This window comes from Protopterus annectens, chromosome 3.part1 (genome assembly GCF_019279795.1).
Source record: "Protopterus annectens isolate FY-2018-M chromosome 3.part1, PAN1.0, whole genome shotgun sequence".
In the NCBI taxonomy this organism is placed as follows: Eukaryota; Metazoa; Chordata; order Ceratodontiformes; family Protopteridae; genus Protopterus; species Protopterus annectens.
This window is the reverse complement of record NC_056732.1, coordinates 1,405,547,305-1,405,570,266: the sequence shown is the minus strand read 5'-3', so window position 1 is coordinate 1,405,570,266 and position 22,962 is coordinate 1,405,547,305. Positions and strand designations below refer to the sequence as shown.

At 38.6% G+C, this 22,962-nt stretch overlaps 1 protein-coding gene across 1 annotated transcript in view; it reads right to left on the bottom strand.

The window, feature by feature from the left end:
• IQANK1 (IQ motif and ankyrin repeat containing 1) overlaps positions 1-22,962 on the bottom strand; it is a 2,532,034-nt gene that overhangs the window by 277,282 nt on the left and 2,231,790 nt on the right. The gene's annotated exons all lie outside the window — the stretch shown is intronic.

Genomic DNA, 22,962 nt, shown 5'->3' with positions numbered 1-22,962 from the left:
GTGCAAGGACACATCATCATCATCATCAACAACCTCCTTTTCCCCATTTTTATACATGGGGTCAAAGTGTTGCATCAACTGTTGTCTCTCTCTCTCGATTCAATGCCACTCTCCTAACTTCTTTCATACTTGTACCCGACTGTCACAGATCTTCTCTCATACAATCCATCCATCTCTTTGCTGGACACCCCAGTTTCCTCTTACCTTCTTTCTGTTTGTGCAAAATCTTGTTCACCAGATTGTCTTCTGCTTTCCTACACAAGTGCCTGAACCACTGTAACCAGTTCTATTTGACAATCTCTACTTGGACTTCTGCTCTGATGTCCTCATTTTTTCACCTCTTCCACAGGGCACATCCTATCACCCACCTCCTCCACTTCATATCCACAATGTCTAGCTTCCTCAACTGCTCTGCTTTCACTGCCTATGTTTCTATACCTTACAGTAGTACCAGTTGCACCACTGTTTTCTACACCTTAACTTAATAAAGGTGTTAAATACAACTATCACTTAAGACATAGGCAAACATACGTTAATATTAAAGAAAACAAACCATATTAACATGTTTCCATTTACATACATTATGCATAACATATGCTCTTTTTTATAACTATCTGTCCAACAATACATACTTTGCTCAATTCCTGCTCTCCCTTAAACCTTACTCCTCCAGAACATCCAGAACATTATTTATTATGTATTGTTTCCACAATTTCCATTTACTGATATGTCATTTAATTTTCTTTTCTAAAGATTCCACTTTCAGTTCTTTTTTATGTGTTACAAAGTTCAGTACTTCAAATACAGGGTGCTAAGACATTGATTTCCATTTTCTATTAATTACTTTTTTGGCAGCCCAGAATTAAACTTAACAAGGCCTTACTATATCTAGACAATTCAGATCCTGTATCCCAACTTAAAAGAATAGTTCCTTAGTTACACTCATTTGCTCACGCTATATTTCGAACATAGTAGTCTATACAGAATTTTTAAAATCTTCCAACTCATTACACTCCCAAAACACACATTCCCAGTTACCTTCTTTCCCATCACATCTCCACCATTTGCCAAGTACCTGAAGAAAAATTATTTGTAGTCTGCTTAGGGTATAATGGTATCTATGCAAGCACTTCCAGGCAAAATCATAACTCTTCTAAATTTTGTTCCATACTTGGGAGACATACTTATGTCCTCCTATTGTTCCCTTGTAAATTGCTTATCCAATCACTCTTTTAAATCTTTTTTAACCTCCTCTGACTGATTCTTAAAGTTACAGTGTAAAATGCTACATGCTGTACTAATTATTCCTTTTTAACAGCAGCTTCTGTTCTATATTCCACTAAAACTCTACTATTGTAGGTCTTTCATTTATGATTCACCTATCCCTTTCTTATTGCCTATACTTTGATATCAATCACTGAGAGGGAAGGTAGTCTCTATCCTGCAGTCCAAATGTCTTCTTGGCCTCATTCCATTCTATCATCTTTCCATCTCTACTTATTTGCTTCAAATACCTTGGTTCCTTTGACAGTTTTCTCCAGTAAATTCCAGCCCCATTTTGCATATTCTCTGTACCCCTACTTGTAGCCATTCCTACTGGCAACATCTCTTTTCTCCATTCTGGTGCTGGCTTAGGTCTTCCAATACTTTCTACTACTTTACAAATATAATATTCTTAACGGCTGCTGTTATTCTCCTTAAGAATCTGCATTCAAAATCCCAATCTCTCCTTATTTCTTAACCCCCCCCCGCTTATTAATCATCCTTTTCCAGTTTGAATTATACCTTTCTGATGGTGCTATGTACATGAATCTTAATTGTGTAGCTCTAAAATATCCCTTCAAATCAGGTAGTACTAAATCACCTTATTCTATTGGAAGGATCAACTTATTCCACTTAATCTTTGCCTTCTTCCCCTCCAATTAAATGCCTTCAACTCTTTATTAATAATTATTGTCCACAACTTCTCCCCTCATTGATAAAAATATAAGCCCGACTTGTATAAAAACTAAAGGGACTAAAAACATTTTCACTGCCTGTATCTTGCTACCCATATCCATAACCAATACCTTCCAGTTTCTCAGTTTTTGTATTATCTTTTGTTTAGTCTCTTCCCACATATTCTTAACTGCCATAACAGAAGCCTTTTTAATCTATATCATCGTGTCCCCATAAATATGGGTATTACTGAACCAATTCATGTGTGGGTACTTAATTTACAGTTACAGCCTTTGTTTTATATTCACTAATTTCATATCTGGAAAAGACCTGAAACTGTTTCAAAATGTTCTACAACTCTTGAGATGTCCTTTACTGGATTTATCAGGTAAAAAATAGTATCACTTGCAAATAAAGCCAACCTTTCTTGATTACCATACCAGTTATATCTTTGAATTTTTAAGTCTCTTGTTTTCTTTGTCAATGGCTCTAAATATAAAGCAAATAAAAAGGGGAAAGAGAACACATGTCTGGTTCCTCTGTTCAAACACAATTATCAGAGAAGAACCTTCTCACTTTAATTTTTGCCTCCGATCCCTCATATAACATCTTAATTAAAAAGTGATTTAAAACTCACTGGTCCTGCCATTGCACTCTCCCTCCTTAAACATCCCCTACTTCTCATAGCTTAATCTACTTTTTGCCCTTAACTCACTCTTCTCACTAGCTCTCGCTAATCTTCTTTGACTACTCTTTCTACTGTCTTCTAAAATCTATTAAGCAAATCGCCACAGAGAAACATTCTATTGTAATTGTCTTGCCTTCGTGCAACTACATTATGACAAAACTGGATTTTTGTAACCACTTACCCCAAAAACTATATTCATCTTAATGACATATTTCTTTTTATACATCTTGAAATAGTTTTGCTATACTCCTGATTTTTGACACTGTATAACATTGCATTGCTACTTAATGCCTTGTAATAATCCTGTAACTTTGCTGTTTAATGCTAATTTATAATGAAAATTGTATAATATGCTGGAGCTTTTCTCCCCGGGCCTCCGATGTAAAAGGGCTCTTCAGCTCAGTCGGACAATCCCGGTCAACAAATGTAAAATAAATAAATAATAAACTAAATAAATAATTAACCTTATTATTGTATCAGATAATGCAAATGCTTCCATTGCCCTACTCATAAAATTCCAGCATACTCTGTCGAATGTTTTCTTTGCATCAAAATCCTCTAAAACAGTGGTATTTTCTTACATTCTACTTCCCTCTGGATCATCATTGCTCTACTAATGTTGTCAAATGTTTGCCTCCCCGCCACAAAACCACATTGGTCCATGTCTATCAATTTCACCAATACCTTTGCCTTTCTTTTAGCTAGTACAGATATAACATTTTATAATCATGGTTTAAAACTGAAATGGGTCTGTATGAAGCTGGGTCTGATGGGTCTTTACCATCTTTAGGTATTATAGCCATTTCAGGTTTCTTCCAGGATGTTGGTGTGTCCCCTCATTTTAGAAATCTGTTAAACAAAACCTTCTAGATCTTTATCACTTTCTTCCCTTATAACGTTCAAATATCCACAGGAGCACTATCTGTTCCTAGAGACTTTCCTGCAGATTGATTATATATCACTGTTTTTAGCTCATCTCCTCTTCTTCCCATCTTAATTGTTAATTGTTGAACCTCATCTACCTTTAACGTTGGTATATTAAAGTCTTCCATAAATATTTTCAGTTTTTGCTCCTTTTTGATTTCTACATTTCTCTGCTTTATACAAACTTTCGTACAATTTCTGAAATATCTCTAACACCTCTACAGGATTTCTAGTTATTTTTCTTGTTATAGGCTCCCGATCTTTGGAGACAACCCTTTCTAGTTTCTATTGCATAAGTTATTCTGATAAAAGTTATTGTGCTCTGCAGTTATTATCAAAAAACAGTTGCTTAATAGCAATCTTTCTAAACTCATGCATATTATCTAGATGCTCCTTTATTTTATCTTTAACATTCTGCAGTTGCTCCTGTTATTTTTCCATGAGATTCCCCTTACTCTGCTATACTTTAATCTTTGTCAACCTCTCTAACTAATTTCTATTACTTCTTAACCATTTCTCTTTTTGTTTTATTTCAACACTATTTTTAAACACATTTTTCATTTTATCCCACTCACTAGATATAACTTCTGAAGAAACGTCTATCTTACCTAATAACTCTCAAATAATTTCCACTACCCAGTCCTTAAATTGCACTCATTTCATCAGGTGGGTAGGAAAGTGCCAGTGTGCCAAGTTTACTTTATCACCCAGCATTTTAACTTAGTTTTTATTGGTGCATGATCTGAAATAGTTATTGGATGTGTGTCAAATCCTTCAATTGAATGAACATGTTCCTGTGAAATATAATTTCTGTCTAGTCTAGCCCAGTTATTATACTTTGGGTAGTAATATGTAAATTCTCTCCAAATTCCAACTAACAAATTCAAGTCTTCCATAAAAATATTTCATAAATTTCTTCAGAAATTTACTTTCATTATATTTTCCCTTCTAGGTCCCCCAGTACATTCTTACTGTTGCAAATCACATTCCAGTCCTCACCTATAAGTAATATTCTCTGCTGAAAGCTGATTATTTCTCCCAAAAATTTCCTAAGCTCCATAATAGCTGTTTTTGGTAGAATATAAATACATGCCAGTGTAATCCTCCTCCCTTGCCAGTAACCCCTTATTACCACAACTCCTCTTTTATCACCATTGTAGCTTCTCTAACAATTAGTATAACTACTACCCTTTTCCTCTGTCACTATTCTGCAGAATATCCATTCTGAAATCCTTTCTTTAACAAATACACATACTCATTTCCTTCCAAATGTGTTTCCTGCAGCATTATTATTTGCACTCTGCATTTCTTTATATCATTCAGAACTCTTACCTTTTTGTCTATAACTAGAAGGACATTTACATTCCAAAACAATATGGACAGCATAGCCATTATGATAAGAAGTCATTGTTCCCACCTGTTATACATGAAAGCTTTTTTTGAATGTGTATTTCCAGCTTTTGAGGTAAATGCATATACTAATGTTTGGCAGGTTAATCTTTTATACAGTTGTTTATTGTCATCTTCATTTCAACCTATGTCACATTTTTCATGACATTTTATTTTAATGAAACCGTCAAACCAAAAATGAAATACATTTTCAGAACACTTTCATAACTTATTTACTTAAAACAAACACACAAAAGTACGTGCATCTTCAAAAAATTAAGTTTAACCTTCCAGATAGGAATAATTGTCCCAAATCAACAGCTGCACCCAGAGGCACTACCAAGCCTGAAATTAAGGTCATCCATGCTGAAGTGCATATTATGGCATGTGTTCCCACTTTTACTGACTGCTGTCTGTTCTTATCTCTATTCCCCTCCCAGATGTGAAAAACAGCTTGTATGCTTTCAGAAAACATTAACTTTTAGCTGTAAGAAATAGTGCACTGGCTATATTTAAACAAAACAAAATTATACACTGTCCTATTAAATACAGTGAAGTATTAAGGCTGTTAGGGAAGCTGCTATCTCTTAATCACTCCCATTAATTTCAAACTTTATTTTTACTGAACTGCTTGCCTTTTGTACCTATAAATCTTGCATTTCTCTCAGCAAATAATACTCAGAACTCGTGAGATAAATTGACTGTCTCCATGGAAACATAGCAGTAAGGAAAAAATGCATAACAACTCTGCAGATGCCTGTTGGAGTATTTGTCATTTTCACTCAGAATTGTTTAGAATGTACAACTGCCTTCAGCTGCAAATTTTTTGACTCCCACTGAACATTTGCGAAAGGAAAAAAAAAGCTAATATCATTGCATATGTAAGAAGCTTAGCACTTCTCATGACATTCATCATTCTGTCTTATTTTTCAAGCTTACTTCCTTATAGAAAACACTTGTTTTTAGATTAAGCTAAGGGCATTAATACAGGCATTCACCTATGGAAAATAAAGAGGAAACCATCTCAACTCTACATATAATATAATCAGTGCACTTTTAAACTCCCACCCCACCCCAGCAGCCCAAGATTAGAGCATACTAACTTAAACTTGCTGTGTCCAGCCTTTCTTCTCTTTTTATATTGTAAAGCCTGTACATCTTAACTTGTTTACCTTAATATCTTTATCACACCCAACAATCACTAAAAAGACTCACCCTCACCCCCATATTTAAATTACCCCTGACTACATACTACACAAAACTGCTTTACTACATAACATGCAGTTTATACCATGAAATCATGAAATGTTTTACACAGATACTATAAAGAATAGTAATTGTATTACTTAGTTACTTTTTCCCCTTTAAGTGTCCTTCTAAACATTAATGACAAAGTGGGGTATATGCTTCACAGTCTACACACAAGTTTAACAAAGTCGACAAATGTCCAGTGTTTCTCAGCCACTTTTTCAAACAAAGCCATATTTCACAAATGTGACTGATATTTTATAAACTTACATTTATTCACTAATTTCAGTATTGCTGATCTTCTTCCTATTCATCTCCATCTCCCAACATCACACTCTAGTTCAACTCCATGGTACTTCCGATTCTTCTAGTCAACTCCTGTGTTTTTTCTGTCTCCCAAGCATTTGCCTTTGGAACATTGCAAAAGGTTTCATGGGCAAAGTCTCTCTATGAGCTTTATTGTCAGAAGAATGAGAAGCAGAGTCCCTTATGTTTAATGGCTCACTGTTTGTTGGATGAACTTCTGTATTTTCTATCCAGCCTGTTCTGCATCAAAAATTACATAGGTTCATAGGTAGGTACTAGGCTATCAGCCCTAGGACCAATATAAGCCTAGCAAAAAATGTACCCTGGCTTTCGCCACCCAAGAAAAGTATTTTCCTGTGCCCCTGTTGAGCAGAGCCACAGAAGTGATCCCTGGGGTGAATTTCCTATTTCCCATCCAATCATCAAAATTTTTCTTGAAGAGTGCTAATGAGGAGCTCTGTTTGACATAGATAGGTAGTCTGTTCCAGAGTATGGGAAGATTCTGGGACAGGAATCTATCTCTCCAGCATGTTCTGTTTATTGTGGTGACAAGGTTTAGGTCCCTAGAGCATGTAGCTTGGAGGGATTGGGATTTCTTTAAGTGGAGCATGTCCAACAGCTCTGGGTTTGACACAGCTTTGTATGTTAGGCAGAGATCACCTCATATGCGACGGAGTAAAGCTGGAATTTTTTTTGAGATGGTCTGCATAGGGCATCTGTTTGAGGCCAGTAATCCTCTTTGTGAGGTATTTCTGTGGCCTTTCCAGTTGCTGTAGATGTCCTGTGAGGTACATACCAAAAGGGGCATTGTACTCTATAATGGGTCTAATGAGTGATGAGTAGAGGAGAACAATGACCTCTTTTTTTTCTGGATGAGAAACCTTTTGTGATGAGGTGAGCCACGTAGAAGGATTTCCTGACCACTGTGGTGATGTGATTATCAAAGGAGAGATTACTGTCCACCTGTGTCCCAAGGTCTCTTATCACACTTTTGGCGTTAAGTAGACTGCCACCTATGTGGTAATTCATGGGTGCAGAGTTTTTACCAAAGGGGATAACAATACACTTTTTGGCATTGAGCTTCAGGACATGGCTTTGACACCAGGCATCTGTCTCAGTGAGGCCCTTTTGTAGTATGTCCACATCGTTAGGAGTTTCGATTATGGCTCCTAGTTTCCAATCATCTGCAAACTTTGTTAGCCAAAGATCTTCTGCGTTAGCCTGTACTTCAGAGAAGTAGATACCAAACAGGAGAGGACCCAGGACTGAACCCTGTGGTACTCCACTTATCAATGGTCTGAAGTCGGATTTGGAGTCTGCTACTTTCACAGTGTGGGTTCTGTCCATGAGCCAGTTGGCAGCCCATCTTGTGACATAGGGATTTATACATAGTTTAGTGAGCTTATCTATAATTCCAGAGTGGGGGATGGTGTCGAAAGCCTTGGCGAGACCTAGATAGGCTGTGTGAACCACCTTACCCTCATCTATGGCTTTAGTGACTGCTTCAAAGAAGTCAGTCAGGTTTAGGAGACATGATCTGCCTTTTACAAACCCAAACTGGGTAGGGTTCAGAGTTTGGAGATGAAACTGAGAACTAGCTCTTTTTTCCCAGTTTCTTTTTTCACATTGGCAGAGCTGAAAATAAGCTTTATATCAGTGTACATCCATCTTGGAAATAATTGTACACCTTAGTTTTCAGCTTCTTTAGCATTCTTCTGTCCTACACTACCTCTGATACTCTGTGCCAGTTGGCTGTAGCCTTTCTGATTCCAGCCTTGACCACTTCATTCAGACTTCCCTTATGTTCAACCACCCCCCCATATACTTAAAGCTGTTAACTTGTTCCACTGTTTCCCTTCTTTACCGATTCTCTTCTTCTGCTTTCCCACATTTGCTGCCAGTACAACTATCTTATCTGTTCTTAGTTTCATCCCTTTGCTTTCAGTTTTTCCCTCTGTTTCCCTATCATTTGTTGATGTTCTTGTTCAGGGTCTCCCTGTAATACCACATCTTTGTTGATATGTCTGTTCTGAATTATTTGTTTTTGTAGTCCATCACCAGCATAAACAGCAGTGGGCACAGAGCTGAACCCTGACACATACCCACTCACACAAGGAACTCCTCATTGAGCCTGAACACTGTTCTAACTTGTGTCATTGGGTCCTTGTACAAAGCCTGAACTAATTCTGCCAGTGATTTAGGGACTTTGAATCACTGAATGACTACCAAAATCAGTTTTCTTGGGACCTTGTCATATGGTTTCTCCAAGTCTAGGAATGCCCAGATGAACTATTTCCCCACCTCTACCTTCTTCTGAACTGTCTATCTCACTGCAAACATCAGGTCAGTTTTGCTGAATCCTGATCCAGATCTGAACTGCTCAGCTCTCATCTTACTTTAAACGACCCTAGTTATTAATCACCCTCTCCAGAACCTTCATGCAGTGTGATAGGAGTTTGATACGTTTATACAATCCACAGTTGAGAATAAGCCCTTTTGTACACAGGCACTAGTATGCTTATTCTCCAGGCTTCTGGGATACTCCTTTCTCTCCATATTGCTATGACTACCCTCAGGAACTGTTTCTTCTCTAACTCACCCAACAACCTGATCTTATCTGCAGTGATCTCATCTGAACCTGCTGCTTTCCCTGACTTCATTTTTCTTAGCGCTGTTCTTACTTCTTCTCGGGTGGGCTCCTCTTCTTCTTTCTTCATAGGCTATGACTGGAGCAGTACATCTTCTGTGGGGTTTTCTTCATGCAAAAGCTGGAGGAAGTACTGTTTTCATTTGCCTTTGATGTCCTGTGGACTGGTGAACAGGTTGTTGCTAGCATCCCTTATGTTTAGTGTCTGATGAATTTTTTTTTTGTGTGCTGTCTACTGAGGCATTTTCCAGAAGCTGGTATACTGAATGTGATACATTGTTCTGTGCTACTGCAACTTCTCTCTTAGCTTCCTTGTCAAGCAACCAACATTCCTTCTTAGAATGGTCTGTCTTTTCTATGCCCCCACTTTTTCCTGTACTCCTCCTGTCTATCTTTTGATGACTTCTCAGACTTATGGATTCCACCACCAGCTTTACCTATGTGCCTTAGTTCCATGATTAGCTCAGCATCATACCTGTTCAATAGTCCACACACGTTGTTTTGAGGTGCTGCAATTCTTCCTCAATTCCACCTATTTCCTCTTCTTCCTGAGGTGCTAGAGCCTTGAGTATTTCCTTTAACTCTTGTCCTTTCTCTGCCAGATCTTCAGCCTAGTGTCTATTACCCTTAGAGCCTTCTCTGACCACTGTCTGCAGTCTACCTCTCAACCTCTTAGAGCAAAAAATCTGGACAAAGCATAAAATGATGGGGGGACAAATAGGGACAGATTTTAAATATTGCTCTTACAAACTTAGAAAGCTGATAGAATAATAGGTTTTGCATTAGCATGAATTTTCTGAAGGATGTGGAGTCTTAAACTCAAATGTCATTATTTAATGACTTCAATCCTCATGTATTTGCCAGAAAGGTACAGATTTTCAGAGGAATGCACCAAAAACATGAGGCAAAAATCTGGACATTCTGTGAAAATCTGTACAGTTGAGAGGTATATCTGCAGATGATTGTGGCAAACAATGGTTTATGCTGTGGGCCGACTGTTGCTCTGGTGATGACTTTGCAATTACTGATTCTGCCCCATTGTCCTTTTCTTACTAAGAGGAAGTCTACCTGAGATTCATTGCTGGCCAATCTTGTAAGTGATCTTGTGACTTTCTCTCTTTCTGAACCATGTGTTGGCCACCATTATGCCCTCTGCAAGGCAGAAGTCTAGAATGGTTACACCTTCTTTATTCCTGTTGCCCCACCAATATGAACCTGCCTTAGTCCTCATATCATGTTATGTCTGCCCCGATATGTGACATCTGGTCCCTCATTACCAAGTCATGTTGTTTTGCTTTATCTAGTAGGTCCTGTAACTGCTGCCTGAATGTACTCTTCCTTGCTATCACAACCCTGCTGTGGGGCAGAGGCTGAGATTATGAATACTGTCCTATCCTTACACTGGAGTCTGATTGCCATGAGTCTGTCACTAATTCTGATGACATTCCTCACTCCATTTCCTTCACCGCAATTCCCACACCATTTCTAGTTTATCTTCCTCCTGAGTAGTAGACTCTGGATCTCAAACCATTTATATTTGCTGCAGTACCCTTCTATCATGTCTCCTGGATAAAGAGGATGTCTAGCCTTCTCCTTACCATCATGTCATTCACTTCCAAGTTGCATCCTATTAGTGAACCTATACTGACTGCAGCAATCATTAGTTAATTTTTGGTAGGCTGAGTGGTTTTACATCCAGCTTTTGTCCAAGCTGGGCAAATGAACACTGGCTTGCCAGTACAGCATTGACCCTGGGCTGCTGGGCTTTATGGTGGACACACGCTGGCCAATAGGGGCACATAGCCCCATCCCACTGTTAGCTTGGACCTATTGTAATAGGACAGAGTGGGCCAGGTCCTCAACCCACTTATCAACAAAAAACACCCATGCCCAGAAGATACACCCATTTCTTTTTCAGGATTTAGGTACTCATTTCAAACCAATAAGATTCCACCATTGTTTGCTGACTTATAAGGGCCTTTACATATATTATAGAAGTGTGCATTCTAACTGGTTTTTGCTGCGTTCCTGAGGTAAAATTTAATATCTGTTACTTTTTTGTAGCAATAGTTTTATTGTTGCAATACTGTAATAAGCTCCATGTTAATATCTGATAGAGTTCTAGTTGGTTTACTATCAAAAAATCGAAAATTAAAATAAAAAGTGTATGAATGTTCGAATTTTAACATCGGAAATGAACATTTTCGTATGTCCCTAATGTCGAAAACAGCTGTTAATTGTCGAAAATGTCGCTTGTGACATTTCGACAATTAACAGCACTCCCACCCTTCCCTTAACTCCCTACCTAACTAGCCTAAACTCACATCTATGCAGGGGGGCTGTGCCCCCCACACCCCCCCAACTTAATATTCCAGCTCCAAGATCGCACTACAGTGAGGAAAGGGATGTATTTCCCTAACCGCACTGTACCGCGATCCCCTTACATGAGCGAATGTTATAATTGCGAATGCACAGTCCATTCGCAATGATAACGTTCACTCATATCACCTACCGAACTATGAAGTGTTCGAACATATGTTGTTCGAATACTTCATAGCCGTGCAATTGCACGGCGGCATTTTGATAGTAAACCGTTCTAGTTTAGTAATATGTTTTTGTAGTCTCAGGTATATTTTGCTGATAATGTCATTTACCTCACTGGCTGCAATTGATGTTTTATTTTACTACTATAATTTATTATTATAGAGCATGTTAGTTTAATTTCCAGTGGCTTTATTTTTCAATATTCATTTTTTGTGGAGTTTGAGTATGCACATTTTTGTATTCAGCCTAATTTCAAGTTTTTTTTTTTTGTAAAAGGGAGTGCATTAAGTTGACTGATGATATACTCCCTGGTGCTAAATGTCTAATGACACAGACACTGGGATTCATTAACTCCTACACTAATCTGAGTGAACAGACAACCCAAGCATAACTCACACATTCTTCCTCCATAGTGTGTGCATATATATTTGGATATCTTTATTTGTGTACATGTATGCATGGGTAGTGTGTGCATATATATTTGGATATCTTTGTGTACATGTATGTATGGGAATACTCATGTTTTTCAAATGGATTGTAGCTGTCTCACAAGTTTTCACTTACAATCATTTAAGCCCTAATTTTTCAGTATTAGAACGGGACTTGCCCCAAGAAATATTACGTTAAAGCCTGTTTCCAAGGTTCAATGAGTAGATTTTCAGTAGATTGTGATCAAAGGATTGTGTGCCACTCATATATGGATTTATATTATATCACTGACATTTTGTAAACTTGAAATTTATATGGCCGAGACCATATGATCAAGTTTCCAAAAACTTGAAAAAAAAATGAATACATTTTTGCAGCTGTAAAATCACACTACAATGGGGGGAAGGAAAAATTCCCCAACCCACATTATACTGCAATCTGCATAGAAGTGTTTCAATTGGGAATTTAGCCTTTTCCAGATGGTAGTGCAATCTTGGAGTTGATATATATAATTTGCAGGGATTGTGGTGGGAGCACGGGGGCTTGCCGTAAATTTATTCTTTTTTTTTTTTTAATTTCAAGTTTTCAGATACTCAATCATATGAATTTCAAGTTTCTAATAACTTAATGATATAATATAAATACACACACATATATATAAATAAATGAATATATTTTTATTTATTTGTTTACTTATTTACAGTTTGTTTGCCAGGATAGTCCATTGGGCCATGATGAGCCCATTTTCAATGGAGCCCTGGGGAGAAAAGCTCCAGAAAAATACAAAATGCAGATTACAACATAAGAGTGAGTTATAAGAAATACAAAGTAGACAAATAAAGTAAAATAGACATTAAAAGGAACAAATTTTGTACAATGCAAAGCAGAAATTTCTTCAAATAGTTAAGGTCTTAAGAGTTGTCTTAGTTATGATAATTTATAACTTAATTGCTAATTCCCAAAGTACTTAAAAGTTATGCAAATTCCTACAGTTTATTGGAGATATAAAACTATAGGAGGTTATTTACTGATGTTTAGCTTCTAGAAAGTTACTAAAGTGTAGGAAGATTATTAGAATGAGTGCAAGAGCATATCCATTGTGAAGTTAGGTGTGAGTGAAGTAAGGTTTTGAATGAAGAGAGGCTGCTTGTGGTACGGATGAGAGGTGGGAGTGAATTCCAGTGACGTGCAAGAAAGAAGGACATTAAATGTTTGCCTGCTGGGCGGGCAGGTTTATATAGTTTAACTGGATTTTGGGAATTAGATCTGAGAAGTTTATCAGGTTGATGCATTTTAAAGGTGGAGGCAAGGGAGGGACACAGAGAGGGGCTAAAAATAAGTTTGTGTACTTGGACAAGTTGAGTGTAGATGAGGAAATTGGGCAGCTCAAGCCAATTCAGTTGATGTAAGGCACTACAATGGTGGGATGTGGCCTGTGGCCTGTTGTAAATTTTGATATTTTGTTGTAGCAGAGAAGAGTTTTTGTTTTGAGGGGCGATAGTAGGTTAATGAGGATAGAGGCACCATATAGGAGGGATGGGATAAGATATGCATTAGGTAGAATGAGTTTGGTAGAGGGAGAGATATAACGATTGTGGTGGTAAAGCATGCCAATTTTTTTCTTGTGTTTTTTTAATATTTACTTGTAAATGGTTATCAAACTTTAGCTGATTGTCAATGAGGACTCCTAGTAGTTTAGCATAGGGAACTATTTCAAGTGGAGTATTAATTTGACTTGTGATTGAGAGTGGGTTTTTATCTAGGGTAGTGGTTTTGGAAGAGGTAAATATAAGTTTAGTTTTGGTTGCATTGAGTGCTAGATGGTTATCTAACATCCATTGTTCAGTGGAAGAGAAGGCATCTTGGGTTAGTTTAGTTAGAGTGGAGACAGAGGAGGCAGAGCAGATTATAGTAGAGTCGTCGACATATTGGATGAGGTTGGCATTAGGTGTCACTTGGTAGAAGTCATTTATGAATATGTTGAATAGAAGGGGGCCTAGAATTGAACCTTGGAGGACACCTGTGGGAGTACTGAGGAAAGGAGAGGTGGCTTTTTTCCATCTGACTGCTTGTTGCCTATTTGAGAGGTAGCTGGTAAGCCAGTTGATAGAGCAGTGGGATAGGTTTAGTTTGGAGAGTTTATCGAGAAGAAGATTGTGAGAGATGGTGTCAAATGCCTTAGAGATGTAAAGGAGGAGGGAGGACACGATATGATTAGAGTCATGGGCTTTGTTGACAGTTTCTAGGAAGGAGAAGAGAACTATGGTGGTGATGTGACTGGGTCTGAATCCATGTTGTGTGGGAGTAAGAAGATGGCTATTTATAAGATAGGGTAACAGTTGTAGATGGATGTATTTTTTGAGTAGTTTTGAAATGGGAGATAAGATGGCGATAGGTCGAAAGTTAGAGATATTATTGTTGTTGTTGCCACCTTTGTGGAGTAGAATAATAAAGGCTTTTTTCAAGAGCTGGGGAACATGGCATTCTGAAATAGATCGATTTATTAGAATGCAGATGAAAAGAGCAATAGCTGAATTGTTAGTGAAGGATGATGTTAATTTAGCTATGGAATAAATAAAGAAAGAGTTAAATTGGGTGGCTAAACCTAAGTCGGAGACATTTGGTTTAGGGGAGGGGTTTTCTTTTTTACTAGGGTTCAGGAGAGAAGAGATTCCATTCCAGAATTTTTTGGGGTTGGTTTTATGGTTGGTTTGGAGTGTAGAGATATACCCTTTACGGTCTGAGATGATAAGTTTTTTTTTACTTTGTTGCAAAGTGTTTTGTATTCATTTGGGGTGATGTTAGATTTATTTTTGAGGCAGCATTTCCAATCCTTATCTCAGAGTCTCATAGTAACTAAGGTATTTTTGGTTAGTCATGGGATGGGATTGCTTTTGTTATTAGAGGGCAAAGGAGTCTAGCAGAGTTAAGAAGTTTGCGTTAAAGTACGTAACAGCATTTTCTAAGGGAAGGGTATTAAGCGGGCTCCAGTTAATTCTTTTTAGTGCATCTGAGAATGTGCTGGAATTAAAGTTTTTTAGGCACTGAGTGGAGGCATAGTTATGAGTTAGTTTTAAGGAGGAGGGAAGACGGTGGGCAAAAGTGGGAAAGTGGTTGCCTAGTGGGTTGGGAAGAGTACCACTATCGGAGATACAATGGGGATGGGATATTAGAATCCAGTCTAGGGTGCTTCCAGTATGGAAGTCCTTGGAAGGCCTAGTTGAATTAATAAGCTGAGTGAAGTTGTATAAATTTATATTCATTGAATTGTGACCCTGTTAATATTAACATTGCCCAGGATTATATTTTTCTTAGTTATGTTGGTGGAAAACCAGGAGAGAATATCTTCAAGGATTGAGACATTGTCTCCAGGAGGGATATAAAGGATGGTCTATCTAAGCTGGGAAACACACAAAAGGGCTGTAACAATTTTTTTGCACTTCTCTACACTTGATTTGCACTGTTCTGATACTAGATAGTATAGACTAGATTCAGAACTGCTGAATTTAGCCTGTTATTGATACACTTGAGCACTAAACCAGCCATCTTGTATTAAGAAGAGCTCCCCTGCACCCTTGTGGCAGATAAGTGTGGATCCACCTTGTCTGACCTGGGGATTGCTGGAGGAAGGATCATTGTGTACTTTCCTACTGGTAAATTAACTTAAAAGTGTTTTAATTTCACCTGTACTTAAGCCTCACGTGCAACAGGGGTTAGCGATGCCCCATATAGACACAAATGCCTTGAAACTCAATTTTTCCCTAGACATAGGATCATAGGAAGTTACTAGGTTATTGGCCATGAGGCCCTTACAAGCCTAGCCAAGACTTTAGCCAATGTTCAAACAAGTCAGCATCCTATGCTGTCCAGCAGGGATACAGGTGGAATCCCAGGTGGTGTATTTTCTGTTCTCCATCCAGTTATCCAGGTTGCGCATAAAAAGGGTTAATGACGTACTCTGCTTGACGTGGAAAGGGTGTCTGTTCCACAAAAGGAGGAGTCTCTGGGGCACAAATCTGTCCCACCAACAAGTTCTATTGATGTCACAGACCAGGCTGAGGTCATGCACATGTGGGTTACTCGAGTGGAGCTTGACTTGCGGATATGCAGCTGTCCCATCAAGGCGGGGTCTGAGATTGCTTTGTATGTCAGACAGAGGTCACCTCTGAGGAGTCTGTAGGAAACTGAGTACAGGGACAGGGCCTTTAGCCTGTCTGTGTAGGGTAGATGTTTGAGGCCCTGGATTCTCCTGGTGAGGAACCTCTGTGGTTTCTCCAGCTGCTGCATGTGCTTTGTTAGCTACATCTGTCAGTAGAAACCTCCCAAGCTTCTCTACTGCACTACAGGCGCACTGAGCAGTGTTGCCACACTTATCCATAGCCTTCAACAGAACAAGCACCTTTGTTAGTCCTAGCACAAAAACTGGTCAAACTAGCCCACTCCTTTCCTCAATATTACACATGGTAAAAACCTGCTATAAAGGACAGGCAGTTTCCCATCACTTCACTGGCCAGTCTAATTGACATGGGCATCCTGAGACAACATAGTAATTGCCTCATGTATACTGACAACCACTTACTCCTAAAACAAATACCCTATGTGAGAGATGTAATTACACTATAACATTGGAATCAATTCTCTCACATAACAACAAACTGGATATCAAATAGGTTGTTGGCACACACACTTCACCTCTCACACAAAATGAGGTCATGACACATAAATCCACATCCAAAGAGGAACTCATTAGAAGCCTACTGAAAGATCAGAGACTTCCCAAACATAAACCACTTGCGCACACTGCTATGCAAACAGAAACCACTACACATAATAACACATACACCAGTGTCTCAGCAAATAAGCCCCTAAGGCAAAACACCTCAAAACCTAATGCCTTAGTCATAGGCGACTCCATAGTGAGACACACAGATGTCCCCCTAACCAGGCTGGATAAGGAGAACGTCATGGTCAGCTGCCTGTCAGGTGCCAGGATCTGTCAGATCATACATGCATTCAAGTCACTCAACAAGTACTGTTATGACTCTGTCATAGTCCATGTTGGGGAGAATGACTTGAGATGTACCTCTCTGGACTACATGAAGATAGACATGACTGAACTCTCAGAATGTGTGCCCCAGGCAGGTATGACCCTAGCCTAAGCAGCATTCTACCTTCATGTAGGATGATGGCACAATATAAACAAAAAAATGATCGACTTTAACAATTGGCTTAGCTTGTGGTGTCAGTTCAAGGGGATCCTGTATCTGTCAGCCTGGGAAGACATGTTTGATAGGCCATGTTGCTTTGCCAGAAATGGTCTGCATTTGTCTCCTCTAGGCTTTCGCATACCGGCAAAGGCACTTGCCTTCCCATAATGCCTTTCTTAGGCAATGTGAAAATAACAAAATTTCTGACTTAACAAAATCCACTCAAGACAAACTCAAGATTCTGCTGCTTAATGCTAGGAGTCTAAACATGAAACTGCACTACCTGGAAGCACTCCTCACCTTGGAAAATGCTGACATCTGTGCAATCACTGAGACATAGTTCAAGGCTACAGAGAGCACCCTGGCTGTGCAAAGCTATAATGTCTTCCACACATTCAGACCTCAAAATAAGCTTGAACGAACCAAGGTAGAGCTGTATCCACCTTCATTAAAGACAAGTACACCCCAAGACTGGTCAGACAGTATGACTCTCTTGAACTACTGCATGTCCAATTAACTATAGGCAAAATACCCTACCAGAACATTGCTAGCGATAGGTCCCACACCATGACCCAAGAAAAGCACACCGCCTAACTGGACTTACTGGACTGACTTGCCATACAGCCCAACACCTTAGTCATGGGAGATTACAACTACCCTTCCATTGAATAGGTAACATACATAAGCACAAACATGCTTGCCCAGACATTACTGTGTGATGCCCTCCCTGGTAAGCTAGGACCACAAATCAGTCTCATCTGAAGTAATTATTGAACCTGTCACCACCATAGGAGCCACAAAAAAAAAAAAAAAAAAATGAAAAAAATGTTTCCAAAGCAAACTACAGCTAAGCTATGGTATACCAAATTTTATACCCCCCCAACCCACAATCACAGACAGCAGTGACTGCTATGCAGAGGTGTACACAAATGCTCTGTATAAACACTTAAGCAACTGTATAGACTTAGCTGTACCTGACCGGATTAAAACCAGGTCCTCCCGAAAAAACAAGCCACCCTGGTGGATGGACATCAAGTATAAACAGGTTCTATAACAACAGGAAGAAAGTGATGTCTAAGAACAAGAGGGAACTGACTCAGCAGAGGAAGAATTTCCTCCACAGCTTGAACAAGCAAATCAGAAATCCTGTAAAATCCTTTAAAGCAAATTGTGAAGCTAAAATAGCATCCCTAGCTAACGATAATAATAACGCATTCTTTAACTATGTCAGAAACCTAAAAGGGAATACCCAGCTATGTGCCGAACTGGTAGTAGATGGTACCACTCATACTATACCGGTGGCAACTACCAACCTGCTGACGGATTTGGCACAAACTTCACCCCCCCGTCCCCACCAGCCATACGCCCAAGCTTAACTGACACCAGTCCTCTGCCTAATATCTCTAGAGATCAGGTCATATCTGCACTCTCCAGGCCAAAAACATAGGTTCATAGGTTAGTACTAGGCTAACTACCCTGTGGGCCATTTTAAGCCTAGCCAGTTGCCCAGTGTGAGAATTGAACCCTGCACCTCGTGTCTGTAAGGTAAACACCTTAACCATTATGCCAACCTCCACATGGCCTTAGTGGGACTAGATAACATCCCAGGTTGCTTATTAAGCAATCTAAAACAGGACCTAGTGGACCCACTTGGCATTTTCTTTAACCACAGCCTGAGAACTGGCTTTGTTCCAGCAGAGTGGAGAACAGCAACAGTAATCCTCGTGTACAAAAGGGGGCTATCAAGTGACCCTGGGAACTACAGACCCATAAGTCTATCCACCCTCATCTGCAAGGCCATGGAAAGAATCATCATAGAACAAGGACATAAGCAACCTACAAACTCTAGACCTAATCCAGTCTGGCTTCATTACAGGAAGCTCATGCTTATTAAACCTAGTAGACGTCTTTCAGAAAGTCACCAAAGCCTTGGATGAAGGTAAGACAGTGCATGCTGCCTATCTTGACCTAGTCAAGGCTTTTGACACAATCCCCCCACCCAGGTATCATTCAGAAACTCTCCCAGGGATTAACCATTATGTCACTAGATGGGTGGCCAATTGGCTCACTGACAGAATGCATACCGTCAAAGTTGGTGACTCCACATCTACCAAAAGACCTGTCACCAGAGACGTACCACAAGGATCTGTGCTGGGACCTTTACTGTTTGAAATCTACTTCGATGAAGTCCAGGGTAAAGTAGATGGCTTTAGGCTTACCAAGTTTGCTGACAATTGAGTCTCCCAATGACGTTAAAATATTACAGGAGGGACTGACACAGACAAATGACTGGTGCTAAAGCCATGGTCTAAAGCTAAACAGAAAAAAAGTGCATTATTATTCCCTTTGGCAAAGCAGAATTCCCTGCTAATTACAATATGGACAGCACCCCCCCCCCCCCAAATTCAAACCCAGTGTGGTGCAAGATCTGGAACACAGGTAGATAGCAATCTGAACGTCGTTTCCACAGTGGTAAGGAAAGCCTTCTATGTTGCACATCTCATAAGTAAGAGCATCGCATCCAGGTTTAAAGATGTTACAACTCCACTGTACTCGACCCTCATTAAACCATTAATAGAATACAATGCCCCCTTCTGCATGCACTTCACCAGACATGTACAGCAGCTGGAGAGACTACAGAGGTTTTTCACCAAGAAAATACATGGCCTCCAAACCATGACTTATGTGAATAGACTGAAAGCCCTGTCACTGTACTCTGTATCATATAGGCTGCTGAAAGGCAACTTGTGCCTGGCCTACAGGACATTCTCTGACCCTGCCCTGATGCATGTACTGTACATCCACAAGTCAAATGGCACAAGAATCACTTGCTCTAGGGATCTTTTTTTTTTTTTTTTTTAATTTTTTTTAATAAACAAGAAAGATCTTTATTAAATCATCATGCATGACATAGGCAATCTTACATTTATATAAAGGAGAATAAACCATAGAGACACAATCTCAGTTGCAAACATTATACATTACAACCTGTGCCGACACAACTGTAGCTCCAAACATTATACATCACTTTTAATATAGTCAGTCATTGTCAGTCAACCATTACATAGTTCATTCAAATCCTGCCTTCTTTTAAGTCTCGTTCCTCCTCTGCATGTACTGAGTCCACATTTCCCAGTTCCAGTTGTTTTATCTCTGTTACTATCTTTGTTACTTCTAGTAAAGTAGGTTTATACTTTGGCTTCCATTTTCTAGTAGCTGCTCTTTTGGTAGCCACCACAATTAGACTCAGCAAGACCTTACTATGTCTAGGCAATTCCGATTCTGCATCATAGCTCAAAAAAATCATTTCTCTAGTTATTCGAATTTACTCACCCAGCATCTCTGACAGAGCTTTCTGCAGGGAATCCTTAAAGTATGCCAACCCATTACACTCCCAGAAAATATGTTCCCGGTTATCTCTTTCTTCCCCATCACACCTCCAATATTCACTGTCTACCTGAGGAAAAATTCTTTGGAGTCTACTTGGGGTATAAAAATACCTGTGTAAACACTTCCAAGAAAAGATCCTAAATGTTCTAGATTTTGTTGCATATTTGGCATACACACACATATATATATATATATTTATATATATATATATATATATATATATTTATATATATATATATATATATATATATATATATATATAATATATATATATATATATATATATATATATATATATATATATATATATATATATATATATATATATATACACAAATATATATATATATATATATATATATATATATATATATATATATATAAAATATATCCCCATTGTTTTCTTGTGTATTGTTTATCCGGCCTCTAGTCCCAATCCTTCCTAACCTCCTCTATTGATTCTTACAGTTATCATGCAATATTTTATATGCTCTACTAATTATTCCTTTCTTAATGGCAGCTTCTGTTCTAGATTCTACTAAAAACTCTATCAGTGTTAGTCTTTCATTTAGGACCCCCCTATTTCTTTCTCTCTCTGCTTGTACTCTGTTATCAGTCCTTGATGGGGAAGGCAATCTCTAAGCTGTAGTCCAAATAAGTTGTTTGGCATTTTCCCATTCTATTACCTTTCCCTCTCTAGTTATTTGCTCCCAATACCTTGGCTCCTTTGCCAGTTTTCTCCAATATATTCCAGCCCTCTCTTGCCTATTGTCTCCATCCCTAATTGCAGTCATCCCTATCGGCACAATCTACTTTCTCCATTCCTGTATTGTCTTAGTTCTTAGAATACTTTCTGCTACTTTATAAATATAACATTCTATATGATTACTGTTGTTCTCCTTAAAGGTCTGCATCCAAAATCCCAGTTTCTCATTGTTTCTTGAACTTACCCCATGTTTCATCATCATCCCTTTCCACTTTGAATTATAGATTTTTGTTTCTGGTATATATAGGAGCCTTAATTGTGTTGCTCTGAAACACCCCTTCATATCAGGTAATCTTAATATGCCCTATTCTATTGGAAGAATCAGCTTATCCCACTTGACTCTTGCAGTCTTTCCCTCCCAGATAAAATCCTTCAACTCTTTATTAATTGCTATCCACATCTTCTACGCTGGTTGATAAAAATATACATGATCGGTGTATAAGACTAAAGGTACTAAAAACATTTTAACTGTATCTTAATATCCATATAACAGAGCTTCCATTTTCTCAGTTTTTGTATTATCTTTTATTTAGTCTCATCTCACATATCTTTAGCTGTCACACAGGCATCATTTTTAATCCATACTCCTAAGTACTTAATTTTATCATGTCCCATATATATGGATATTGCTGAATAAAATCGTATGTGGGTACATAATTTACAGCTATTGCCTTTGTTTTAGTTTCATTAATTTTGTATCCCGAAAAAATTTGAAACTGTCTCATAATGTTCCACAACACTGAAATGTCCTTTTCTGGTTTTATCAAATATAAAATAATATAGTCTGAAAACAGAGCCAGCTTTTCTTGACTACCATACCAATTATATTCTTGAATTTCTGAATCTCTTATTTTCTTTGTCAGTGTTTCTAAATATAATGTAAATAACAAAGGGAAACAGGACACCCCTGCCTGGTTCCTCTGCTCAAGCAGAAATTATCAGAGAGGAACCCACCCAGTTTAATTTTTGCCTCTGATCCCTCATATGTGTATGGGTCTATGTTCTGCCATCTAACAGCATATCTCATTGAACATGCTGTTCATCAAGCCATTTGAGTAAGATCACATTATGGTATGGATCAGAAAATGTGTCCTTTCTCCACTGTAGTGCGATCTCAGAGTTGGTATATATAATTACAGGGGGGCACAGCCCCCACACATGAGAAGTTTTGCTGAACGGCATTTTAAATGTATCATTTGGCGATTTTTCCATTTGATGGCTGAATACAGACCCTTACATCCTCCTAATCAACCTTATAATTTTATCAGGGAATGCAAATGCTTCCATTTCCCTGCTCATAAAGTCCCAGCTTACTCTCTCAAATGATTTCTCTGCATCAAGACCCACCAATAACATTGGTATTTTCTTACATTCTGCTTCCCTCTGCATCATCAATGTTCTCTTCTTCTTCTTCTTCCGGCTTTTTCCCAGTTAGGGGTCGCCACAGCGGATCACCATCAGCTCATGATTGGCAGTGGAGTTTTAC